The following is a 9,519-nucleotide window of genomic DNA, read 5'->3' on the forward strand; positions in this document are numbered from 1 at the left end:
TGCTAAGTTGCAGGAACATTTGTCACTAGGCCCCTGTTCAGAGAACAGCTTCAGAGGCCTGGTAACACCATGTCCCAGCAGCTGGGACACACAGACTCATACAGGCATTGGTTATCAAGAGATCAGGTTTTTGTTACTGTCATTTGTTTCATCAATTAGCCTTCCTGACTTCCAAATAAAAAGAGGAGAGTGGCAGTTATTCACAGTAAATTTCTGTGTAGTAGTTTTGGACTCATATTTTTTCTTTTAAATTTTATTGATTTATTCATATTACATCTCAATGGTTATCCCCTCCCTTGTATCCTCCCATTCCTCCCTCCGTCCCATTTTCTCCTTACTCCCTCCCCTATGACTGTTCCTGAGGGTGACTTCCTCCCCCTGTGTATGATCATAGGGTATCAAGTCTCTTCTTGGTAGCCTGCTATCCTTCCTCTGAGTGCCACCAGGCCTCCCCATCCAGCGGACGTGGTCAAATATGGGGCATCAGAGTTCATGTGAAAGTCAGACCCCACTCTCCACTCAACTGTGGAGAATGTCCTGTCCATTGGCTTGAACTCATATTTTAAAAACTAGAATGTGTTAGTTTTTCTTTTTCTTTTATTCCTCTTTCTTTCTTTTTTTTTTTTTTTTTTTTTTTTTGAGACAGGGTTTCTCTGTGTAGCCTTGTGCTGTCCTGGACTCACTCACCGAGCTCTTGCCATTTTTTCTTGTGACAAATTATTATTTTTTAAATATACATTGTAACATCAAACCTCAGAATGAGAGAATTCTAATTTACTTTTAAAGGTTATCTATTAGTCCTAAGAATAATAAAAAGTACATATGATGGAAAGATAAGTTTGGATTACAGTAAATTTTGAAGTAATGATAAAATACTTTGGAGACAGTGTTCAATAGCAGATGTTTTGTATAGGCAAATTCAAAACAGGTACCTATAAAGAAAAAACATTATTGTATGGACATAGTTTATGAACTATTTTTTAAAAAAATATAATATATCATCCCTACAAGAATAACCCCTTAGCTGGCTGCAGTGACACACGCCTGTAGTCCCAGCAGTTGGGGAGGCAAAGGCAAGTGGATCTCTGTGAGTTTGAGGCCAGCCTGATCTACAGAGTGAGTCCAGGACAGGACAGCCAGGGCTACAAAGAGAAACTCTGCCTCTAAAGACCAAAAAACAAACCAAATAAAAAACAAAAACCAAAAGCTTTTGCTAGTTATATTAGTTCCATGCTTGCTCTATGACCAGACATTTGGAAAAAAAGAGCTTAAAGAAGGAAGGGTTTGTTTTGGCTCACAGTTAAAAGGAACACAGTCCACCATGGCTAGGAAGACATGACAGGAAGATTGTGAGGTGTCTGACCACATCTGGTTCCTGGTTAGGAGGCAGAAAGAGATAATGCTGGTGTTCTAGTGTCCTTTCCTTCTAAGATTTCCCTTTTAAGTGTAACGTGTGTGTGTGTGTGTGTGTGTGTGTGTGTGTGAGTGCAATGTGCACAGAAGCCAGAGGGGCATCAGAGTGCCTAGAGCTGCAGTTAGAAGAGGTGATGAGCCACCCCACATGGCCTCTGGGAACAGAACTCAAGTCCTCTGGAACATTAACCTCTGAGCGATCTGAACCCCTTAAGGGCTCCTAACCCCTGAGCAGTCAATCTCTCTAGTTCTATTTTCTCCTGTTTATTCAGTCTGAGTGGTCCTACTTCAGCTGAAACGCTCTGAAAACCGCTTTCACACGCATGCCCATGCTTTGTCTCCCAGACAATTCCAAATCCAGTCAAGTTGACAGTCAGGGTCAACGATCACATCCTTGAGTAGTATCTTATAACTTTTTCCATTTTTTGACATTTTTTTTTTTTTGAGACAAAGTTTCTCTGTGTAGCCTTGGCTGTCCTAGACTCACTTTGTAGACCAGGCTAGCAAAATTTTTTTTGTTTTGTTTTGTTTTTTGAGACAGGGTTTCTCTATGTTAGATTGACATTTAATATAAGCGTTTTTGTGTATGACGTAATTTTTTTCCTTTTCCTTTTCTTTTTTCTATTCTTTTTTAGACAGGGTTTCTCTGTGTAGCCTGGGCTGTCCTGGACTCGCTCTGTAGACCAGGCTGGCCTCGAACTCACAGTGATCCACCTGCCTCTGCCTCCCCGAGTGCTGAGATTACAGGCGTGCGCCACCACGCCAGCTGTTGTGTGTCATAATTTTTAATGATGGTACTGTCACCTAATTCCCTGTGATGTGTATTCATATAACTCCATTTTGCCTCTGTCTTTATTTTGTTAGGGCAATCTGTTGAGGTAGTAGTGCTAACTTAACATTTTGTTCTTATAACTACTATAGCATTACTTGGCCAAACTACAGTCTTATTTTAATTTGTAGGTTGTAAGTGGGACTGTAGGAGAGCTTGCCAACATTAGTTGTTGTTGTTGTTGTTGTTGTTGTTGTTGTTGTTGTTGTGTAATTCTTTTAGGATTTCATACATGTGTATCATGGACTCTTACCAGTTCCATCCTCCTATTATTTTCTATTTCATCCTCTTTTAACCCCCATCGAGCCCCTCCCCAACAAATACCCACTGGACTTTCATGTCCTTTAGAGTGCGTAGCCCCACTGTGCTAAGTTAGGGCTGCTTGTAGCCCCACTGTGCTAAGTTAGGGCTGCTTGTATGAGTGTAGTTGGAGCACGTTCAACTTACCAGTGGCTACACCACTGAAGACAATGACCCCTTCTTCCCCAGGTACCACTAACTACCAGTAGTTCTCCAGGGAGGCGTGGCCTCATGAGCCCCTCCCCTATTCAACATGAAATGTTAAAGGGCTCTGTTTGTGCAAGGTTTAGCAGGCAAGCGCAGCCGTTGTGAGTCCATGGGTGCGGCTTTGTCATGTCCAGAAGACAGCATAGCACTCCTGCTTATCCTCTGCCTTTTACTTTCTACCCTCCCTGTGTGGTGTTTCTTGAGTCGTGGGGGCGGTGGTGGTGACATCCCATTCATAGCCAAGGACTCAATAATAATGTATTATCAGCATTTAAAACAGTTTTGAGTGTGCATTAACCATGCAAAGAGAATCTCCTTTGAACAAAGGTAAGTTCAGCACTGACAAATGAGTAGGAACAGAAATAGTTATAGGGACGTTTGACACTGTGTCAGAAACAACAGTTGTAGGTTCCTCTTATTTTATCACTTTATCGTGGGAAATTGAAACCTAAACTTTGGGGCTTGTGGCATAGAATTACAACCCCTCACTGTCATAGTTGGGGTCACTATTGCTTTGATGAAACACCATGACCAAAAGCAAGTTGGGGAGGAAAGGCTTTATTTGGCTCTGTGTCCACATCCTTAGTCAGGACAGGAAGTCACACAAGGAGAGAACCTGGAGGCAGGAGCTGATGTGCAGGCCATGGAGGGGTGCTGCTCACTGGCTTGCTCCCCATGGCTTGTTTAGCCTGCTTTCTAATAGGGCCCAGGACTGGACCACTAGCCCAGGAGAATGCCACCGCCCACTATTTAGGAAATGCAGAGCTGGAGAGATGACTCAGTGGTTAAAAGCACAGCCTGTTCTTCTAGAGGACCCGAGTTCAATTCCCAGCACCCACATAGCAGCTCACAACTGTCTGTAACTCCAAGATCTGACACCCTCATGCAGACATACATTCAGATAAAACATCAATACACATAAAAAAGAAAAAAGAAACGCTCTACAGGCTGACCACAGCCCTTTTTTTGTTTTTGTTTTTCGAGACAAGGTTTCTCTGTGTACCCTTGGCTGTCCTGGACCCACTCTGTAGACCAGGCTGGCCTTGAACTCCCAGAGATCCACCTGCCTCTGCTTCCCAAGTGCTGGGATTAAAGGCGTGTGCCACCACAGCCCGCTTCCACAGCCCAGTCTTTTTATTATTATTATTCATTTATTCAGATTACATCTCAATTGTTATCCCATCACTTGTATCCTCCCATTCCTCCCTCCCTCCTGCTTTCACCCTATTCCCCTCCCCTAGGTCTATGACTGAGGGGGCCCTCCTACCCCACTATATGGTCATAGACTATCAAGTCTCATCTTTCTCTGAGTGCCACCAGGCCTCTCCACCAAGGGGAAGTGGGGCACCAGAGTTCATGTCAGAGTCAGTCCCTGCTCTCCACACAACTGTGGAGAATGTCCTGTCCATTGGGTAGATCAGAGTAGGGGTTCGATGTTTACTACTTGTATTGTCCTTGGCTGGTGCAATAGTATTGTAATCCACCATATAAACAAACTGAAAGAAAAAAAGCCACATTATCATCTCCTTAGATGCAGAAAAAGCATTTGACAAAATCCAACACCCATTCATGTTTAAAGTTTTGGAGAGATCAGGGAGACAAGGCACATACCTAAACATAGTAAAGGCTACATACAACAAGCCACTAGGCAACATCAAATTAAATGGAGAGAAACTCAAGGAAATTCCTCTGAAATCGGGGTCCAGGCAAGTCTGCCCACTTTCTCCATATCTCTTCAATATAGTTCTTGAAGTTCTAGCCAGAGCAATAAGACAACACAAGGAGATCAAGAGTATCCAAATGGGAAAGGAGGAAGTCAAACTACTTGCAGATGATATAATAGTGTACATAAGTAACCCCCCCCCCCCAATTCCACCACAGCCCAATCTTATGGAGGCATTTTCTCATTTGGAGTTCCCACTTTCAGATGACCCTAGAATGTGTCAAATTGACCTTAAATTAGCCAGCACACTTACCTTAAGGTGTTTCTTGGGAACGTTTATTATAGCAAAAGTTCTTAGACAGTTCTTAGGGTAGGCAGGCTCACTCTCATTCATTCATTCATTCATTCATTCATTCATTCATTCATTCACACTTTGCTGTGTCTGAGGTCTGCCGAGCAGGATGTGGTTGAACACTGTGACAGAGATTAAGCTGACTCTTGCAGTCAACATCCTATGGAAACCATTGTGGAAAAGAGGCTCCGCCACCTCCTTACCCAGCTCTAGGTGACTAATTATTTGCTTAGCAGAAACCTTCTTCTGGCTTTTATGGTGTCAACTGGAAGACACGAGAGTTCGATGCATCTTGCAAGTCGGAGGTCTCAATGTCATAGCTGACTGGTAGAGTTCTCTGTCAGTCATCACAGGGCAAACACGACAGCATCCACATTTTAATTTTCAGAAGCGCCCCCCCTGCCCCTCCCCCCCTGCCCCTCCCCCCCCCTGCAGTGCGGATGAGCTGGTCCTGCTGAGCTTTTGCAGTCCCGTGGGGCACACACAGCTTATCCTCCATTTCCACCTGCAGTATAGGTTGTGTTGAACCGATTAACTAGACCCAACCCAAGAATGAGTGTGTGGCGCCTTCCAAAGCTCCGAGTCAGATGATGAGTGAACGATCTTTCCACCGGTGCCCTCAACAGCTGGCTTCTAAGATGCGGACCAGTCTGAAGGGTTGAGGGAACAGATAACAGGTTGTACGCACAGTTGCTGGCATATGCAGGAGATATTTTTAGAAAGAGAGCGCCTAAGAGCATGCCTCCATAAACGTTTTTAAGAGTCGGGATCACACACAAATATTTCCAAAATATTCTGGTTGGCAACATTTGATTTTGGTTTAAGCTATTCTATGGATAGAGTCGGAAGACTGTTAGTTGAAGTGCTTCATGGGGGGCCTAATTTAATAAGCTGCCCTCTTTATCAAGAATGGCCAAAAAAAGAAAAAAAGAAAAAAAAAGAAAAAGAAAATTGAATGGTAAAGCCACACCCTTCTGGTTGCTCAAATACCACAGACAGTGTGGGAAGATGATTAGGCCTCACCTATATCTTCTGTAGGGAGTGTTTCAGTGACTGCTTGGCAAGGAAAGATACACCATTTGTTGGCTTGTAATAGCAGCCTAGTCTCTAGCAGCCCAAAGCCAAGTAGATTCATCTTAGAGCTTTATTGTGAAGTGTTAGAAGTGTTTAGCCTGCAAACAGAAGCTGTGGCCTTTATTGGTGGCTTTACATCGGGAATAGATGTAGCTACTTCAAGGCTGGATTCTTTTGGATGCTGAGAACAGCAGCCCTCTCCTGCAGTTGGTAGCCACATGCCTGTCCCTTTATTGCTGCTTCATAAGCAGCTGTTCGGTAGGTCCCCAGATCTCCACCTGTCTCACATTGGAATCTCACCATGGTTCCTGGTCTGCATACATGTCTCTTGGAGCCTTCTTTTTGTTTGTTTGGTTTTGGCTGGTTGGTTGGTTTTTCAAGACAGGGTTTCTCTCTGTAGCCTTGGCTGCCCAGGCTGGCCTCGAACTCACAGAGATTCGCCTGCCTCTGCCTCCTGAGTGAGTGCTGGGATTAAAGGCGTGCGCCCCTATGCCCGCTTGGGGTCTTCTTTAAAGTACTGGACAGCAAGCCGGCACGCAGCATTGGCTTCTGAGGAGAGGCCGTGTCCCTCCCTGACGGACCATTCATCTCTTCTCCTGCTGTGTGAGCTTCAAGACGGACTAGCCACTTTCTCCCTGTTGCAGCAGACTGTCTGACAAGAGCAACTTAAGGAACGGCTTATTTTGGCTCACAGTTGGAAGGTTCTGTCCCTCAGGGTGAGGAAGTCATGGTAGCAGGAGCTTGAGACCGCTGGTCACATTTGCGTCAGGCGTCAAGAAGAGGAGAGAGATGACCACTGGCATTCTGCTCCTTTCCTCCCGTCGGTAACAGTGCTGCCCACTGCTAGGGTGGGTCTCCCCACTTCAGGTAACTTAATTTGGACATTTCCTCATAGACACCTGCTCCTGGGTGATTCTAGAGTCTGTCCCATTGACAGTCGAGGTGAAGCGCCACGTGGTGCAAGCCAGAGTTTGGGTGACAGTGGAGCTTTCCAGAACAGGAAAGTCGCAGCCTGCAGTCACAGATTGGTGCCCTCTGTCTTTTGCTCTTCCCAGAGAAATCCTACGATGCATCTTCTTTTATTTTTGACCAAAGCGCACAACCAGTTTGCAAGAATGACTGCTCTGTTCTTTGCAAAAAGCAATGACGTTTGCTGACGAATTTTTACTTTTGCACTAAAGGTTTTGAGCTCTTCTGTGGTTTTCATAGTCATGTTTTTCGAGAATCTTTCTCTGTGTAGCCATGGCTGTCCTGGACCTCACTCTGTGGACCAGGCTGGCCTTGAACTCACAGCAATCCACCTGCCTCTGCCTCCCTAGTGCTGGGATTAAAGGCGTGAACCACCACGCCCAGAAGTCCAGCCATTTTTAAACTTGTGATATTGAAGACAGACACGTCACCACTCTGGGGCTAGTTTATATAATTAAATCTAAGTAATTGATTTTTAAAGTGTCCTTCAAGTTCTAATTTTTAGGGTTATGATAAACCTAAGTGCATTTATTTAAAAGATATTGAATACTGAATCCACTGTGTCAGTAAAATTGCCAACAACCTCAGCCACAGACTTGGGTGCTCAGGGGGAGAACTGTGTGGGTTGGAGAGACATCCAAGAGCACGAAGAAACAAAAGTTAACCCATGACCAGCTTCAGAGAACACTGCAGATGGTGAAGGTCTTTGTTGGCTGTTTGTTTTTGTTTTTAAGACATGGTTTCTCTGTGTAGCCTTGGCTGTCCTGGACTTGCTTTGTAGACCAGGCTGGCCTCGAACTCACAGTGATCTGCCTGCCTCTGCCTCCCGATTTCTGGGATTAAAGGCGATAGTTAAGATCTTAATCCCCGAAGTTCCCAAAACTCCCTTTCTCTCTAATCACAGCTCTGTGGTCCACCTGGGAGGCTATTGCAGGGGCGGCCAGGCTCTAGAGAACTTGGAGACCACAGTGAGCCAGCTGCTGGGCTTAAGCTGTGCACCAGGAACAACCAAGGTTCCACAGCCTCGCAGTCTCCTCACAACTGAGTCCTTTTCTGCCTGGCCTTGAACCTGGTGCTCACCCACAGCCGACCCTCTAAGAGACCTTCATCAGCACCTACCTTTCCCATGGCTCTCTTCTTTCACACACCACATGTCTCCCAGCTGGGCTTCTATCTTTGTGTCTGTTCCCAACAGCACGACCAGTGTCTCCGTGTTTTCTCGGACAGGAGCCTCCTTCTCTTTATAAGGAGTAGACAGAGTCACAAGCATCTCCAATGCCCACAGCCTTGTGACTTGGTGCCCTGGACTTTACAAGTGACAAACCGTGCCTGTGCTTCACGATCCTACAGGGACCCCCCCCCCAACACCCCCAGATCTCTGCAGTCACAATCGCCCTGCGCCAAAGTGCAAACCACCAGAATTAACTGCAGCTGCAGCTGTTGTGGTCTTCCTCCCTCCCTCCCTTGTGTTTTGCCCCTGGGGACAGGGATATTTCCAAGTCTCCTTGCCTCCTCCCCTTCCTCCCATCTGCAAGTGTTGCTAGGCCTGGCTGCGTCCCACAGAGTGACACAGGCAACAGTCATGCATGAATTAAAAGTTATGGCCACAAAGAGAAGAGCCAACATTTTAGTGAACAGGAAAATTTCAGGGCCCCATGCAAAATGCTCTACAAGTATAAAATGTCTGAAATCGAGGAGAAGACAAAATGTTCTCTAGTTTCCCTCTTACTTTATTTTACATTCTGGAACATTCTTATAAATATATCCTTAGGGTACAACTTGCACAGCTTTCTTGTATGCTAACCTCTCCCACATGTGACTATGTTATTTTATATAAATCATCTTGATGTGTCCTCAGAGTATATGCATGGTAGCGTGGTAGACATGGGGCGGCCGGGGGCCTGTTGTGGTGGGGTCTCCTTGGGATACACTAGGTATCTGCGTAAGGCCTTGCCTTTCCCATCTGTGAAAAGGAACATTTCTCTGCCCTCTTGCTTGCCTGGCAAGGCTGTGAAGATCAAACAACAAAGCCATTTATACGGATGTCACAGATATGGCTGTGAGAACACGACTCCTTTGGCATTGGTACCAAGGACATATATCTTGGGCTCTTTGTTAACCTTTCTTTAAAAAAAAAAAAGAGGAAAAAAAATCACCTATTTCTTTATCTTTTATTACAAACTGCTCTGTGAAATAGGTTGAAAAGCATCATTGTTTCATTTTATGGATGAGAAAATAGAGGGTACAGAAAGATAAGTGTGGGGCTTGCGCAAGATATTAGTGATCAGCAGATGAGAGAGGGGAAGGGAGTGCTGGGTAAACGACTTCTGTCCGGTTCACTTGGGCTCCGGTTCTACCCCACGCGAACACCCTTCTCCTCCTTTTGTGTAGTCTTTTGTGAGTCAGGAAGCTCTCCTTGCCAGGCACGAGGGCAGGAGCCGAACACTGATGGTTAGGTGGAGGGGCCAGGCCCATCAGAGCAGCGAGCCACACAGCTGAATCACAGGGAGGGCGCGGAGTTCAGGATGTCTATCCCAAGATCAAGTACCAAGAGATGGAAACAAAAGCCGAGAGGAGGAATATGGCGGCACGGGCTGCACCCTCAAGGCCAAGAGCCAACCGCCGACGTGGCTGTCGAGTCGGCTCCGGGCCCAGGGAGGCGCGGATTTCTCTTCTGGGAAGGGATCTGTTGGCATGGCCTGTGAAGCCTCA

At 45.7% G+C, this 9,519-nt stretch overlaps 1 long non-coding RNA gene across 1 annotated transcript; it reads right to left on the reverse strand.

Annotated features, from left to right (window-relative positions):
* Positions 1-4,050: 4,050 nt before the first annotated feature.
* Positions 4,051-8,218, reverse strand: LOC311608383. The gene is made up of 2 exons (XR_014782942.1): positions 7,927-8,218; positions 4,051-4,245 (listed from the first exon to the last, which is right to left on the reverse strand). It is a non-coding gene; the product is annotated as an uncharacterized lncRNA (long non-coding RNA).
* Between the last annotated feature and the right edge of the window lie 1,301 nt (positions 8,219-9,519).

Source organism: Acomys minous (assembly GCF_964271855.1).
Source record: "Acomys minous genome assembly, chromosome: 11".
NCBI lineage: Eukaryota > Metazoa > Chordata > Mammalia > Rodentia > Muridae > Acomys > Acomys minous.